Source organism: Cataglyphis hispanica, chromosome 19, assembly GCF_021464435.1.
Source record: "Cataglyphis hispanica isolate Lineage 1 chromosome 19, ULB_Chis1_1.0, whole genome shotgun sequence".
NCBI lineage: Eukaryota > Metazoa > Arthropoda > Insecta > Hymenoptera > Formicidae > Cataglyphis > Cataglyphis hispanica.
This window is the reverse complement of record NC_065972.1, coordinates 2,648,311-2,665,456: the sequence shown is the minus strand read 5'-3', so window position 1 is coordinate 2,665,456 and position 17,146 is coordinate 2,648,311. Positions and strand designations below refer to the sequence as shown.

Below are 17,146 nucleotides of genomic sequence, written 5' to 3'. Positions count from 1 at the left end.
TTCTCCCTCCTCTCCCTTTTGTTGGAGAAAAAAATTTTCATAAAATCGATTCAACAACTTAATAAGCTTAAGCTTTGATTCTTTATTTTTCACATCGCCGGTCTTCTCGCGTCTTAGAATATTGAGACACTTGGATATACGGGATTATATCCGATAGACGAAGCAGCGAGGGAGGGAGAGGATGGTAAAAACTAACGTCTCGCTTTTTTCCAGGATCTACTTCCTCGCCAAAGTATATATCGAGGTTCAGGTGTAAATTAGAAAAAAGTGGAGTTTCTTGGAAAGTTTCCGAGCAAAGTCCTCCCTCCATCGCGCCTTCATTCGCCGTTCCTTCGCAATCTCTAACAGTCTCGGCTCTTGCGTGTAATGTATGTACATATGTGTATACGCGTATATGTATGCTTATGCGTACAGCAGCAAACAAGATGCGATATTATCAACGATAACATGCGTCAGCGCACAGAATGTTAGTTATAAATTGATATCAAGTTACAAAGTTAAAACGCGAGTTACGTTATTGTTTGCCCTAAATCATAAAATGTAATTTGAACCTTTCTACATAAATGGCGGTTAAAATATTATTTATATATAGCTTGTTAATTTTAATTTTAATTAATCCCCCAAATGCAGTTATACATTGATTGGCGGCAAAATAATTCAGGGGCAATCACATTTATATCATATATTTATATTTAAATTGAGAAAATATAATTTTTGGAAAATAATTGAGAAAAATACATATTACAAATTAAACAAAACAACGTAATAGAAATTATATTATAAATATTATATAATTAAATCGTAAAGATGTAATAATTATAAAAAATTATGAATGTTTATTTTATCCGAATATTTGCCTCTGCCGTGCAATTTTTTTTTGAAGCGATTGATAATATATTTCGCGTTGTGTCCCTCATAGATTTTATATTATAAGTATTATAAGCATTTTTTAATTATTAATAGTTTTTTTGAAAAGATTAATTTATAATTTATATATTACAAGAGAATTCTTTTCTCAACTCTTCTTGTTTTCGTTGTTTAAAAAAAATCAACAATAATCTCTTACGGATATGACATTTATTCCTAGAAAAATGATCGGTGTCTGCGTCGTGAGAAAATGATTGGCAGAACACGGTCGCGCGAGAATTATAATCGCGCGCGTGACAGGCGTAATAATATTTTGAGTAGCTTATATATCATTAGGAACGCATAGCGAAATATCTCGACAACAAAACAAAGCGAGCGACATTATTTATGACAGCGCTAAATTTTATCTTTGAATAACGGCCCTTGCTCTGCGATCGTATTCGTTTTTCTTTTTCCCCTTGCCTCGCAGTTATTAAATAGCTAGTAATTAAATTGCCGCCATTAATTTTTTTCGTCAGCATGCCGGTCTATCATTCGCGTCGCTCTTTGCCGTCGTGAAATTCTCTCCCCGAGTATTCGCAATAACCAAAATATGTGCGAGGTGTCGCCGTGCGGAATGAAAGATCTCAAAGTGCTTTCAATGCACTTGGAGTGTGCATGTTTCACATGTTTAATTTACGAGAAATATAAAACGAGATTGTATTATAAAATTTAATCAATATTATTTAACAATTTCAAAATATACTAAATCAGAATAATCACACTTCGAGAAAAACCTACTATTTAACAATATTTTAGAAATCTTGCGATTAATAATTATAATTTTTAATAAAAAATAATAAAATAAATTTCGCGAAGAGAGAGGAGTCTAAGATATTAAGTGTATTTATAAAACTTGTATAGCTCGCGTATATAATTTTTATTGACTTATTTATTTTATTCGTATATTCTGTGACTTTATTTTTATTTTCTTATCAATTCAATTTTTTTCGCATCACCGCACTATTTTCTGTTGTATTTTTCTTGTTGTATTTTTCAAATAGTTCGTACTACGTTGATTGAAACTGGAAATTTCACGTTGCAACGCTCGCACACGAGGCTTTTATGTACGTCGCTGAGTGTACGAGAAACGTTATGACTACGAGAGTCTCAGAGAGAGAGAGAGAGAGAGAGAGAGAGTATCTCGTCGCATTCTCGTAATGACACTTTAAAAGTTAGCCAATGTCTCAGCTCGATAGAAACAGCGTGCATCAGCATCTCTCCAGCGAAGATGAAACTTCTTGAGAATGCAGTTGTGCGCGATATATTCTGGAAATGCAGTTAACGTTACTCGCGTCCAACCAAGAAAAGCTATTTACTAGAAATTTTCAATGCCTTGTAGAAATTTAATTACGGACATTTTTGAAATTTGCAACATTTTTCACGTGTGTGAAATAATTATCGTCCTACATTCTCTTTCATTTAAACGATCATATATGTTTTTCGTTTTTCAAAATATTGAAAAATAGATATTTCTCCATTTTTTTAAATGTCTCTGGAAAATTATCAAGATTTTTGTGCAAATAATTGACGCATCTTTAAATCATTCTGGCCCATTCACACAACTTTTGAATCTTTAATAAATTTGCAGCTTCTACAATAGAAACAGTGTTTTATCTTATAAATTTTCTACATTTATCAGCTTTTCAAATCTTTACGACGTATCGTCGTAATATACTTTGGTCCCAAGTGCTTTCCGTAGAATTCTTTGCCAGCAAATTCTCATGACGTTATACGCTTTAGCTGGAGATTCAAAAATTGTCAGGCCACCATTCGGGATTCAGAAACAGTGGAAATTCGCTCCGGCAAACACTCGATGAATTTCACGGACGATTTTAAGGAATGGCGTAGCTGATTTCCATTTGGCTTTTACCTTCTCGCCCTCTCGTCGCGGAAAACTTTCGCGGATACGCGCTCGTAAAGTTCAATCTGCACGCGAAAAAACGAAGGAAAAAGCAGCGACGAGGCGGAACGGGGAAGGACGAGCGGGGATGGAAATGGAAGACACCGCGACGGGAGAACAAAACTTTTCGACGTCCCTTTCGTATCCACTGACAGAAGCGGTCGTGTGGAGGAGAGAGAGAGAGAGAGAGAGAGAGACAGGGAGAAAGAAAGAGAGAAACGATGTAGGGAGTGAAATCGATGGGGCGAGACGTGAATAGAGCGAAGGGAGAAGAGACGGCGGAAGAAGGAAGATGGAAAAAAAGGAAAGCGGAACGTTTTTCTCGAGCGATTCGTGTCGGCGATATTAGGCCTTTAAAATAGATACCAAGTCACGAAGAGACGAATTAAAAAGGAACTTGACGGCAAGTCAGATGAATTTTCGTTTAAAAATTCATTCTGAATCTTTTCGGAAAAAAGAAAGAAAAAGGAGGAATGATGATATATATTTTTTTTATATAAAAAGAAGAAATTAAATTAAAAATGTCATAGATATATGAAAATGTATCGTATATAAATGTATCATTTTTTTGACATCTCTTTTGACGTGTCTCGTGAAGGATGTGCTTAGCGTAGCGTTAACTCGCGTGTGCGAAAAAAAACGCAACATTTCCGTGCGAACGGAAATGGTATGTGTCTGTAGTCGAAAAATGGAGCAGCGTTTTTCACGGGCGATTCCCCGCATTCGATCCGCGCCTGTCTGCTCGTCACTTCCGGTTAGTTAACCGCGTTTGAAAGCCGACCTGCTCCAGAATCGAGAACCGACTCGATACGAGATACGCGCCGGGAATGCGCGCCTCCTCCGCGCCTTGTACAAGAAAGAGACGCTTCCGACGAGGCCGAAGACAATCGATACCGCGCGTCGTTTTCCCCGTTGCGCGGAAAACCAGGGCGGAATACATTCGCAGCCGCCGCATGTGCGATCGCCAAGATCTGGATGGTGCTGCGATGCGAGAATACCAATTGATGCCGTTTGTGAGCCGCAACTATTAACGGGAACGCTTTCTCCTTCGAGATACTCAATTATTTCGGAAATATTTCCGAGACCCTGTACATTACATTATATTACATTATATTTAGCTATCTTCTCCTTCCTTTTCTAGACAGACGCATGCACATATTTACGATAACGCACTTTTATAAAATAATTTTTATAAAATTAGATCATTTTTTATCGTCTAAAAATATTTTATACAAGAATTATATATATATATATATATATATATATATATATATATATATATATTGATATACTTATTAAAACGTTTTTCCTTCTCTTGATTTGAGTAGCTTGTAATCATATCAACACGCTGGATATTCTCTTAAATGAAATTATTGAAATGCAATAAATAGTCCCAGTAATAAGTATAGCGCTGCAACTCAGTGAAATTTCTCACTGAAAGAATCAATTAGTGATAATGGCTACTTCAATCAGTGATTTATAATATATTTTATAATACTTTATAAATGAGAGATAAATTTATAGCAATATATTCTATTAAAGAAATATTTGAGTTTGACCGAGAATCTTGATCATTTTTTATTTAATTTCACTCAAGATGAATGAAATACTCACTCATCGGCGAAATCTTGTGTAACTACTTTAATCAGCGACATTTTCATTTGATTTAATTCAAAAAAAAATACATTAAATTGATTAAACTGCAAATTACACAAAAAAAAAGGAGCAACCGTTTCTTTACATTAAGAAAATTAAAACAAATACAATTAATAAATATAGCTTCAATATCTACGAGGTTCTATATCGCGAGCTCTTAGGATTTAATTGATAGATAGTTTCATCGATCCGTCAATATTTCTTGGGTGTGAGACGCGGGGAAAAAAGGCGCAAAGAGCATCGCGATCTTTTTCGATCTTACACAGCTCTCTTCGATAAAAAATCGTGCACGGCACGACGCCGGAGAGAGGGAGGGCGGGCGGGGGGGGGGAGAGCGAAATTGATCGCGAAAGTTTCGCGGCCATGCGTCATCTTAATTGGCTTAATGCCGACAAGTTACAGCGCAACACCCTCTCTCGATCCTTCCACCACCCCTTCCTCCCCTCTCGAGCGTGCACGCTTTTTCGCTTTTTCTCGATTCCGCCGTGGAAGAATCGCCATCTGGAAGTTTCTAACAGGACGTATGTATGTACGTGCAGAATCCTCTCGAGGGTCTCTCTCTCTCTCTCTCTCTCTCTCTCTCTCTCTTTTTCTCTACGTTAGCGATGCTATAACACGACAACGACTACGACTACAGCGAACTGCATTGCGATGGTTTCACCGTGCGATTCCCTTTCTCTCTTTCTTCTTTTATCGGGCGTAGTATGGGTTTAATGAAACTTTTTGCCGGGAATTAATGCCACATCCGACGCGCCACCAATGTTGGTAAAGATTTGTTGCGCGCCGTGATAACGCGTAGAATAAAAGGATATTGGAGGGAAGAATTTATGTCTCGCGAACGTTTGATCATTTTTTACATATAACTTTTCTTCCTCCCCGAATCTCTATAATATATATTATCGCGAAAAGGCTCTAAATACATATCACAATCTTCGTCTCTCATAAATTATTGATACTTTAATTTCTTCTAATCTCTCTCATGTTCTTTTTTCTTTTTTTTTTAATTATTATTTTAGAGAGTCAAATTTTTTTTATGATATTACACATCTCTCTTAGCTCCCTCGCGAACAAAATCTTCATGTTTTATAATCTTCTATTCTTCGACCTCGAAATTGCTCGTCTCTGAGCGTGATAAAGTGTCGTCGGGAATAGGGAATAGGGAGGATCGCCCTTCGAATTTTGCGGGCCTGCAAGGCTCTTACTCGATTAAAGACCGAGGATTTCTCATTCGGGACAAGAAGATCGTCTGCGAGAGTTGTTTCCACGAGATCATGTAAATCGGCTGAGGACAGGAGAGGCGGGAGGGAGTTGTAGGTGGACCGCTGCCAAGCCAAATCGAAAAGGGAACTCGTGCGGGGAGGATATACGTAGAGGACCAAGGTAGAACTTGAGCATGCCCGATTTCTTCCTCTCTTGGCGTCGACTCGCGAATAAATTTAATATCCTGTGCCGTTCCGCAAGTGTAGAATTGCGGAGCGATAAAAGCTATCCCTTCTCTCTCTCTCTCTCTCTCTCTCTCTCTCTCTTTCTCGCCCTGACATGTCGCTCCTTTCGCTAAGCGTTCTCATTTTGGGTCAAGTGGGGAATTGCTTTAGTTTCAGCGCGCCAGAATTCGCGACATTCGTGAAATTTGAGCGCATCACGTATACGAAAATGGGAGTGCGGGAACCTTTAGAGATTGATAAATGAAGCAAAAATGGAGAGGATTACATATACTATGCCTTTCTTTCTCTATTTAAGATTCATGTATACGAAAAATGTTCGTTCAACATTGCAAAATTAATTTAACGATTATTTATATCACAGTAATTTATTATTAAAGATTTTATCATGTATTTGTGAAACTATGAAGCTTATTTGATTTGAAAATCTAGTTACAGTTGAGATGACATTTTTTTATTATACTATTTAATTATTCAAAATGCTCGAAAAAGAATTATTAATATTTTTTAATCGATTGTAATGTAAATGACTATATTTGACAAATTATATCATTCGAATATAATATAAAAAAAATAACGTTAATAATATCGGATGTTCCGTTTGAAATTCCAAAACGGGTTCAACATAGAAAATCCAAATTTGTCAAAGAAAAACATCGTACGATGCTTCGGCACGTTGTAAAAAAAGTCGTGGCCTTTTTTTTTTATCGCGGTTACCGGTGGAGGACAGATCAGGGAGTTCTAGAAAGTGGTGTAGGGTAGATAAAACGGCTTCGTTATCAGAAATAATATCTCCACCCAGAGACACTGGTAATCAAGCGGCTCGACCTTCCGTTGCGGCGGGCGTTTCCGGCTTCCCGCCCGTCGCGGTCATTAAACAATGCAATCCGCGATTGTACTCGACCGAGAAATTAATTTTCCGGCTTCGTTAGTGCCATAATGAGCTCGTCGGCGCCGATCGCGCGGCAAAATGCACGACTCATCGCGCTTTTCGCCAATCGTTGCGTTCAACCCATCGTCAGCAGAATCTCCCCACGATGTTCTACCATAATCCCGATTTGTTAATTTCTCTTTAGCAACCCGAAACTTTGCCGATAATTGCGCAAACTTTGTGAGGATAATTGACAATTATCTTTTAAATATCAGACTTGAAACGGGCAATTATTTTAATTGCATGTTTCAAATCTGTTTGTTAATTGACGTATTTAAAAGTAAAACAGTGTGAATATAAATTATATATATATAATACATTCTGTGTATATTTAAAATATACTCTGATTCAAAATTATAATTAATTTTTAACTAATTAATTATTCTATTAGATACGTTCAACTCAAACATGGAAACATGTCGTTGTTTCATAAAAGTCTCATTCAATATTTCATCTGATCGTACTTAATATTAAATATTAGAAATGCAAAGTGGCAATTTTTGGAACTTATAACAATAATCTTCTTTTCTCGTTCCTAACATCATCAAGTCAAAATATTATAGACTTTTAGTCTGTTCGGTTTTTGCTCTCTTTATATTTTATTATTTTTTATTAAGCTTCTGCCAGGAGAGAGAAAGAGAGAGGAAAAACCAACGAGTTCAAAAATCAATGATTTTATAATTTCAAGTATTGAATCTACAAGAGAGCACCTACATAAGCTCACTGTATATGTGAAGGAGGATATGCAGCTTTATATGCTTTTATTATCGCGTTTCCATTTAAATAATTAAATGAAAATTCACGCAGCGTTAAATACGCTTTTTTAGAGAGGAATTCTGCGAGTGCGCGAATCGTTTTTCCACGAATCGCGAGAAAGTGTGTCGACATTTATTCGAAGGCGCTCGTTTGCGCCGGATGCAAGAAAGGTGCAGCTTTCCCGCCAAGTTTTCCTAAGCTACGACGAGAGAAACTCGGCTGCTGCTGATCAGCGAACAAAAGACAATACCTGCCGCGTTCGCGACAACACTTTTCCGCGTTGGTTATTAACACATTCGTTGTAATGAGAGTCATTAAAGACGCGCCGGTTGCGCGTATGGTAACTTACAAACAAGCAATATGTCGAGATGATCGGTGAAGTAAAAATAATGAAAAAAATAAAAGAAATTTTTAATATAATATGCACACATATACATATATATTGGATCATTAAATCTTAATATTCTTGGATGCGTAAAATTTCCTTTTAACGTTCACTTATTGCAAAGTTAATATACTTTCTATAAATGGGGCGAATACGTAGTAATTAATACGCGATTGAAAAATAGGAAAATCGAGTCTTTTCGAGGAATTTCAATTAAGTGGACTGGTGTTTTCGCGGTTCCGCGAAATTCTGTCTGGTCAATCCCTACTCGACGATATCGAAATCCAATCCTTAAAAAACCAGTTCGGAATGTCAAAATTTCTCTGTCTCTCTGTCTCTATCTCTATCTCTGTCTCTCTATCTCTCTGTCTGTCTGTCTGTCTGTCTCTCTCTCTCTCTCTCTCTCTCTCTCTCTCTCTCTCAAACGTTTATTGCGCTCTGGTTCGCTAATGGTTATTCGTTTCTACATGGAATGAAATTTCGTTTTCAAGATGCCGGAATATCAAATCGAGTATGACATCTTGTCTGACAGGTGGAAAAAAATAATTTTATGCGCAAGAGAAAGGATGCGCAACGGGACAGGCAAGTTTCATATAAGTAACACGTCCCAAAAAAAATTTCTATAGGTGCGAGGGATATTAAAATAATTAATTTATATAATTAAAATATAAAACAATGTTATATATGCATTTGTTTTCCCTCGCCTATTCGAACAGCTTATATATAACGCTGTTTCTCAGTACTAGCGAGCCAAATAATCCTTTTGTGCCGTACACGAAATTAAAACGCTTTGAATACGCCGCAGAGGATTAATGAAAGTTTCTCAAACTACTTCTACCTTGCACCCTTTTCGCTTTATATCGCCTCTCCTTTTTCCATCGTGTTCTCTTGGAATGATATCGCTTTCTTTTTGTACTTAAATCGAGAAAAAAAAGAGACGCTCTTCCTCCTCTCTCTCTCTCTCTCTCTTCGTCTATGAAAATTCGTCCGACTACGAAGAGCCGTATCTCCTTCGCAGTGAATATTTTCCTCTTTTCTTACGCGCAACAAATTTCTTATCGGCGAAATTAATTAAAATGAAATTGTAATAACTCGCCATTCGTCTTTGTAAACATCGGCGACAGCGATTCTGCGTTTATATCTATTGCAATTTTTGTACGCATATAAAAGAAGCTCGAATATTTGGAGTATTTAGAATCTTATTAATTGAAGATTAATTTTCAGATAGCAGAAAGCTATTAATATATAATTAATTAATCTTAACTAATTGAATCGTATCGTTGACCGATATTGGCTCTCATTCAATTTCGTCTTTAATCAAAAAACGCGAGGATCGCAGACTCGCGTAATCCGCTCTTCTCGGCTTAATTGCCGCGAAACATAAATTCTTCGGGCTTTCCGTTGCTCGCTCGCAAAGCTATATTAATTCGGGCTTGCGACGGAAACAGGAACGGAGCCGGACTGCTAATGGCGACGATCGAGGCCGCCGCTCGTTATTAGCTCGTGGAAAAACTCGACGCGAGAGGGGATTAAAAAAAAAATAGCCGGCGAAAATAGCGAGCAAGTGCTCCGGCACGTCGTTCGTTCTCGTCAACTTTGTATTCGTCTACCTTCAACGAGACTTTCAAACACACGACTGTCCAATAAGAGGCTCTCGAATCACAAAATTCCATTAAAACATGGTTCGCTGAAATTTAAACAAAAAATATCCGATACACGTGTGTATACCAAAACCATGAAAAAAAAAAAAAATTAAAACTTTTTCGGATCGATATATGCATTGATATATCATATATTTATTTTATATCCACCTCGTCGTGATTTTAAACAAATTAACAATGTTTTCGCATTTATTTTAGACTAAAATAATATTGATTGTAAAAATATAAAATTAATACGATCCGCGTGAGATATTTATAAAACAACCCCTTTATTAGCATAATATAAAAACAATTCGCTAAATTGAAACAAAATAAAATTTCGCGACACCGTTACAAAACCCTTTGTACTCTTTGTACATGTATTCTCTCTTTGAAGCTTCACGTTTTTCCAATTTAAAATCCCGAAAGGTCTTCGAATTAGTCGGCCGATTTACGTGTCAGATTCAATCGGCGATTCGCTCGGCGCGAAAATCACTCCTGTAATTTCAGAACCCTCTCTCTCTCTCTCTTTCTCTCCTTCGCAGGCGATACATATCGAACGGGACAAAACGCGCAGTCGCTTGTCGGATGGTAAATCGAAAAAAGTTCTCTCTTTTTTTTGCGCTCGCGCGCGTCTCGATCCTGTCGATTTCAGAATCCGCGACGCCACGAACCAGACCGAACATCTGGTACATGGGACGCCGAGACCCATCAGGTAGTCGCGATCCCCAAGTTTCTTACCGCTTTACCCATACCTTCTCGGCTTTTATCTCTCCCTCCCGCGTCGTCCTCCTCTCCCCACGACATTCTTTTCCTTTTTATTCGCCGGCGACGGAAAATCCCCGAGATTTTCCTGGATTTCCCGAAACCACGAACTCCAAAAAGTCGCCGAGCACGTCGATCGCGCGCCGCGATGTCGAGTGTGTTAACACAAGGATAAGGTGGGAGACGCGACGTATGGTTCTTTCATCATCAATCGCGGAATTCCTTCTGCCTTTCTGAAATTCCCAATTTTTCATTCCACTCTGCGTCTTGTATCTCTAAACTTACATGTGAGACTCGCGACACATAAATTTACTTTCGCTGAGATGATAACGTTTATGAATAAGATAGAATAATAATCAAAGATAACACATAAGATATTTTTATTTGAATTTTTTAGATGATCTACGAATTAAAATTTGAAACAAAAATCTACTTTTATATACCATATATCTTAATATATGCGTGTATCCTGATAGGTATTTTTTATTTTGATATGTATTGTTTATTCTATTTTTTCAACGATCCTACACGTACCGGCCGGGATGTTTGGGCCCACCTTGTATATTACACCTAAGGCGTAAAATTAGAAATATATAAATTTGATCCGCAAAATTTATGCGAAATTGTAGATCCTCGAAAATGAATTTATTTTATTTGAATTGAATTTATTTAGTTTATAGTTTTTATCAGATAATTTTATGACAACTTTTAGCTTGTATGTATTACGTGTACAAATATATCATTTATTTTAAAAATATGTAATCTAATAATTCTTCGCTTATTTTGAGACAGATTCCACAATATTCTTAGTTCGTCATGTCTCAATATATAATGAATTGGATACCATTAAACATCCTTTTTCCTCGTCCTCGTCGAAAATTACGGCGGACAACACATTCTTGCTCTTTCATTAACTTACCCTTTGACGCGCGAAAGTCTAATCGAGGGTAAGGGATGAGAAAAATGTATCAGAAGCGTCGGTCCAGGCAAGTTAGCGGTCAGAAAGATCAAAGGGGATGTGTAATTTGCGAGACGTCGAAAGACGCCCTCAATGATAGCCCGCGTTCATACATGTGCATGCATATTGAGAGATGCTTTGCAAAATCGATCTTAAAATATGCTTGTCTTTAGCACGACGTAAAAACATTTTTTTTATTAATAAATATATATTTAAATTTTTATAATTAATAAAGAATTGATGGAGTTTGAGTTCATATACAGAATCAGAATTTAAAAATTTTAAGCTCCATTTAACTCCAATGTTAAATATAAAATTCTTCAAATTCAAATATTTGGGAGATTATGAATATTATTATATTTTGACGTTTCCAAGATGTCAGTTTTTCAATTTCCCAAATTTCTTACATGTAATGTAAATTCAAATTTATATAATTATATTATGTAAATTTTTCTTATTATATTCTTTCCAAGTTGCAAGAAATTGCATCACTTTACGAATGGTTATGGATGGATTGTGAAGGCGTGATTTATGCACGAAAGGGATGTGTTTGGAGCATGTCGCGCGGTATGTTGACAGGAAAGAAAATATTGGAGCAGAATTGTGGAATCGCATGTACTGCATTAAAGCTTGATTTATCAACGACCGGCTTCGTTCCACCTTTCAAACGTGTAGAAATATCGTCGCATAAATTTCGAAGAGCTTATACCAAGCCTCTCTCTTCGTTTTTCTCGCGACGTCGCGCGGAAATCTTTTCGGATTTACAGTTACGAGATTACAATCTTCATATTTGTGAACGAATCGTTGCAACATATGCGATTATCTATTCACTCGTAATATTTATAATTTAAATATCTAAATATTGATTATAATTTAATTATCTAAATTATATATTTTTTATTACTAATATAATTAATAATTTAATTACACTTGTATTAAAATAATTTATGTATCGCTGCAGCACAAAAAACTGTGTTGTACAGTGTTAAATTAAATTAACAAAGAATAATTTCGTTAAAAAAAAAACGTTAAAGACGAATTTGAAATAAATAGCAAGAATGAGAAAGGATTATTTAGTGCAATTTGTAGGTGCATTAAAGCACGGCGACGATTTCGCGAAGCAATGTTTTCGGCGTCGGAATGCAACCGGAATAATGCCGCAATTTTACGCTTCGCGAAACATTACGACATTTAAGGGGACTGTGCGGAATATTGACGACTTTGTTTGCTATTAATTTAATCGCGAATACATTTCGCCGGATCGGAATTTCAAAAATTCTTCCCTCATTGTTTTAATCGCTCTGAGTTTGATCGGTCGAAATTATAATTAATAAACTAATTATCACAAAATTTATTACGGATTATTCTAAATTATTAATGTGTTTTAATTATTAATTATTAATTAATTTTTATCCATTATCTCTCCACGTATCTCAGTCCCATGCTTATATCGATCTATTTTCCTTCTTTATTTATACTCTTCCTTTTAATTTAAATAAAATAAATCAATTAATTTGTTACAAATGAAATGATAAATATTTTTTTATTATTACTCAAACATTCGGCCAGAATTTATATCAACCGGAAGTACTTTTTGACTGTGCAAGAATAAATATTTACCAATAAATTAAAACAAATTATAAGCAATATAAAATAAAGCGAATGAAGCTAATAAATGCAAAAGAGATTAACAGATTACAATTAAAAGGAAAACGGTTGTTCACGAATTTCCAGTATTTCGAGGCAATTAGATTCGCGGAAAATGGAAAGCGTTAGAAATTAATACAGCACCGATCATTATTTCGAGTCCTTACAAGTAACTTCGACTTCTCTCTACGGTGTAATTCCAGACACTTTCCGCAACAATGGCGAGAGAGGAACGGGCGCGTCCTGCGAGCGGAATTTTAAGCGAGCGGATCCAGGAAATTAGGAAGATTTGATCAGCTTCCGGTCCTGGAATTACAAATAACCTTATTACCGTGCCGCACGATGCCTCGGCCCTGGCGCGATTTATACTGAATCTGCTTTTTAAACTGGCGAGCAACATCGCGATTAGGTGATTTACATCAAAATATTTGCGCGCGCAATAAGTACCGTATTGGGTCTTTCTCTCTCTCTCTCTCTCTGTTCTACAATATAATGATTAAATTGTTGTTCGATTCACGCGTCGTTTCAGTTTATTTCATTTGTGATATTTTACATCTGTAGTACAACCGTGAAATTGATCGTGAAATTTGTTCCGAAAGCTTGTACTCTCTTTTTTTGAAATTTTTATGTTTTTGAAATTTTTATGTCTTCGAAATTTTTATGTTTTTTGAAATTTTTTAATCCGAATAAATTTCTACGTTCGATTTTACACGTGTTACACATTGTACCTTCCCTCTTTTCCTCTATATATCCTCCTACTTTTCACCCGTTTTTCTTTGCCTCGTGACCCCTTCGGTAAGTCGCGCCAGCAATGAAGACAAATTGTCGGCGTCCCGCAGTTTTACGAAGACAGTAATTAATTGCCGCGTCGCGTAACGAGTCCTGGAGTTCAACTATTGACACGCGTACGATTTAAGCAAATCCTTCTTAGACTCCATTGATACAAAGTTTCTTGATTAATTAGCGCTAAGAATAAAAAAAGATATGACTAACGATATGTATAATAATAATAATGACGTAACAATAAATAAATTACACGCAATGCGCCACGTAATAATTAGACAAATTGCATAGATAGTAATATTATTTGAACTATTGTCAAATAATATTGCAAATTACGGTATATAATATGCATATATTAATTACTCACTATAATTAATAATGTAACTAATTATATATCTCAATATCTAGGAAGTATTAATTTATTAATTATGTCATAAATTATGTGTACAAATTTATTATAAAGAGTATCTATTTTATGTACAATGTCTGTTATAGGAATTTAACTGTCCTTTTTTCTTTTATGACACCGATCAATAAAGCTTAAAGGGACGTTGAACTTTCTTAGCAGAGTATCATTTTGCGATCGCTTAATTCAACGTCATTATCATTAGTCAATTAAACGACGATTGAGATTCCGAGATGAGGGAAAATTACGACCACTCTGCTACTTTCTAGCCGCGTTTGCTGGTCTCTGAAACAAATTCCGCAGGATGACGAGGATAATAAAGACTCGTTAGTCCTGCGGAATCGGCGAAATACCGCTAGGAAAAGTCTCGTTTTGTGACTTTTTTCTATCTTGATTGCGCCCGCTTCACTACACTTTCACTCTTCTCAGAATGTCTCGAAAAATAAAGCCCCATGAATTACCGTGAATTATAGCTAGCGGACGATGAAGAAACAAGCCGCTAAGTATGTACTATAGCTGCGGATTTAAGAGCGACTAACATAAATTAATTGCGCTCAACGTTAAGCTGGAATTAAGCAAAATTTGCCATCACGAATTCGTTGGAATTAAAATATATTCATATTGAAGCTCTTTAGATCCTTTTAATAACGAATTAACATTATAAACTTATATCTTTTTCATTGGATATATATTTTTCTAAATTAATATTTAATTAATATTTTCTTCAGAAATTAAAATAACAGGATGAAAAATCCCGCTGATTAAAGAATAATAAATTGAAACGTATCAGAAGCATACGAAAAAAGTGAAATAGTAGATTTAATTCAAATAAAAGCCACGGAATTTAAAATAAATACTTCTGATTTCACTTTTTCACGATCTTATAAATTTCTCAAAAATTTTAAAGCGACGCGAAAATCCTGTGCGAAACGAACTCCAGATGAGACACAGATTCGTATTTCGGGAATCAAATTTTTCTTGTACTCAAGATCATTTATCGGGGAAGTCTCCCGCGCGCAAAAATCGCTCCGACGGGGTGCCAAGATTTACGAGGGGTTGCTACGAGGCACACTCGCCATCTTTGAATCCGCCCGTCTCCGCGGAGATCGTTTCTCTCCGTCCGGGCTTAAAAGTATTTCCTTGCTGTTCTCACCGCTCATTTGAGCTAATAACTCGCGCGCGCGATTTCTACCTAGAGAGGGAAAGCGGGGGAGAAGGGAAAGTGGGAGGGAGATAAAGGTAGCAAAGGAGGAAAACATGGCCTTGAGCTCTGCTTGTTTGCAGAGATGACCCAACCTGCGCTTCTGCGGAACCAGTTTTTCCCACAGTTTTCCGGCAGCAAACTTTCGAATTTAATTCAGTTACTGTCTACCCCGTAACATATCCCGAGGCTTTCGGGGAAGGGGGTGAGGGGAGGGGAGGTAGATTCACGCAAAAGGAGGTCAATCTCTGAAACTTTCCCGGAACATGTGCGAATTATTATAATGATGAAATATAACGTGTCGAGATTGTTTCGCCATCATCTCGTGTTAAATTTGAGAACGTTGATAATAAGAATATATAAAATCTCAGAATATGAATGAATATGCATCTGCGTCAGTATTTACATTCAAGTATAAAATTATTTGTTTATATATATATATATATAAGACCGTTTGTTTATATTGTCTTGATTCAAGCTTTATTGAGAGCTTTATCTGCGAAAACGGCGATTATCTCTACGTTCATAAGATCAACAAGAATGAAACGGAAGTTCGATGAAAGTCGATTTCCGCGGCTATTTCCCGCTTTAATATTAATTACTAGCCGCGCGTGCAGGATCGCCGCGGATAAAATCATTTATTAATCGGCAAATAATGCGACCGCGTGCACAAATGGCGGCTTCATTATGGAATCGCTGCGTGTACAGCTTCCCAATACAGCCAGATAATTGCGTTTCGCCGAAATAAATCTCTCGCTTGACTACACCAATGTAAATAACCAATAATTAACAACAGGCGTTAGAGCTTAAATTCCCTCGTTATCATTCCATAATTTTTAAATAAGTTTATTTCTAATTCTGATTGCATGTGTCCATGTGAAAAATTTAAACAATAAAAATTGATTATGTCACTTTATCAAAAAAAAAAAAAGGGGGAAAAATAAAATTAATATAGTTTGATAAAAATTTGTGTCTCTCGTTCTTTATAGTTTGTTTAAAAGTCTTTTAGATTAATTAAGGTTTTATTTGGATTTATGTTTTATTCAAAATTATTAAATTTAGTTTAATTCTTATCTAACTTGAGAGAGTTGTCTATTGTTTAATTTCAATTTTGAAGAACTTAATCTTTGCGCATTAAATCTAATCAATCCCGTTTTTATCTCTAATTCTTTTCTTTAATCTTTTTGCTGTTATATTTTTAAATCAGGAGAAAGAAAGAACTTATTATAATAAAATTTTAAATTTCGATATTTTGAAACAATTTAAGAGTCGAGCGCTGGACTAACTTGACTCATCAAAATTTATATTATGCGTTCTTTATTATGCCTTTTTTATTTTACGTTCTTTCGCTCTTTCGGTTGTAAAGTTTACGCCGCAAAATAAAGTTGGGAATAAAAACTAAAGTTCTAGACAGTCGAATATTTTTTTTCTTAATCTAAACAAGTAGGTTAAGTCTTGTCATAAGTCTTGATGATAATAAATCTAAAAAAAGAAAAAAAAAAAAGAAAAAAAAATCCGTTCTTCCGCGTCGTGATGGATGATGCCCATCACGGTGAATAAATAACGATGCGTGGCCTTTAAGGAACCGAAACCTGATAGAGAACGGAACAATAAGAATGGATCGCTCGATCGCGGAATACATTTACGTATACCTCCGACACAGAAGGGGGTGGTTGGTTTTTGACGGCGGGGACGAAGAGAATAGCGGCGGAAGAGGAAGAGAAATAAAAGTCGAGAGCCTGAGCGACCGAGACGAAAGAAAGAAAT

The 17,146-nt window shown here is 36.1% G+C and overlaps 1 protein-coding gene across 7 annotated transcripts in view; it reads right to left on the bottom strand.

Annotated features, from left to right (window-relative positions):
- Positions 1-17,146, bottom strand: part of LOC126856578 (uncharacterized) — an 87,352-nt gene that overhangs the window by 53,330 nt on the left and 16,876 nt on the right. The window lies entirely within an intron of this gene.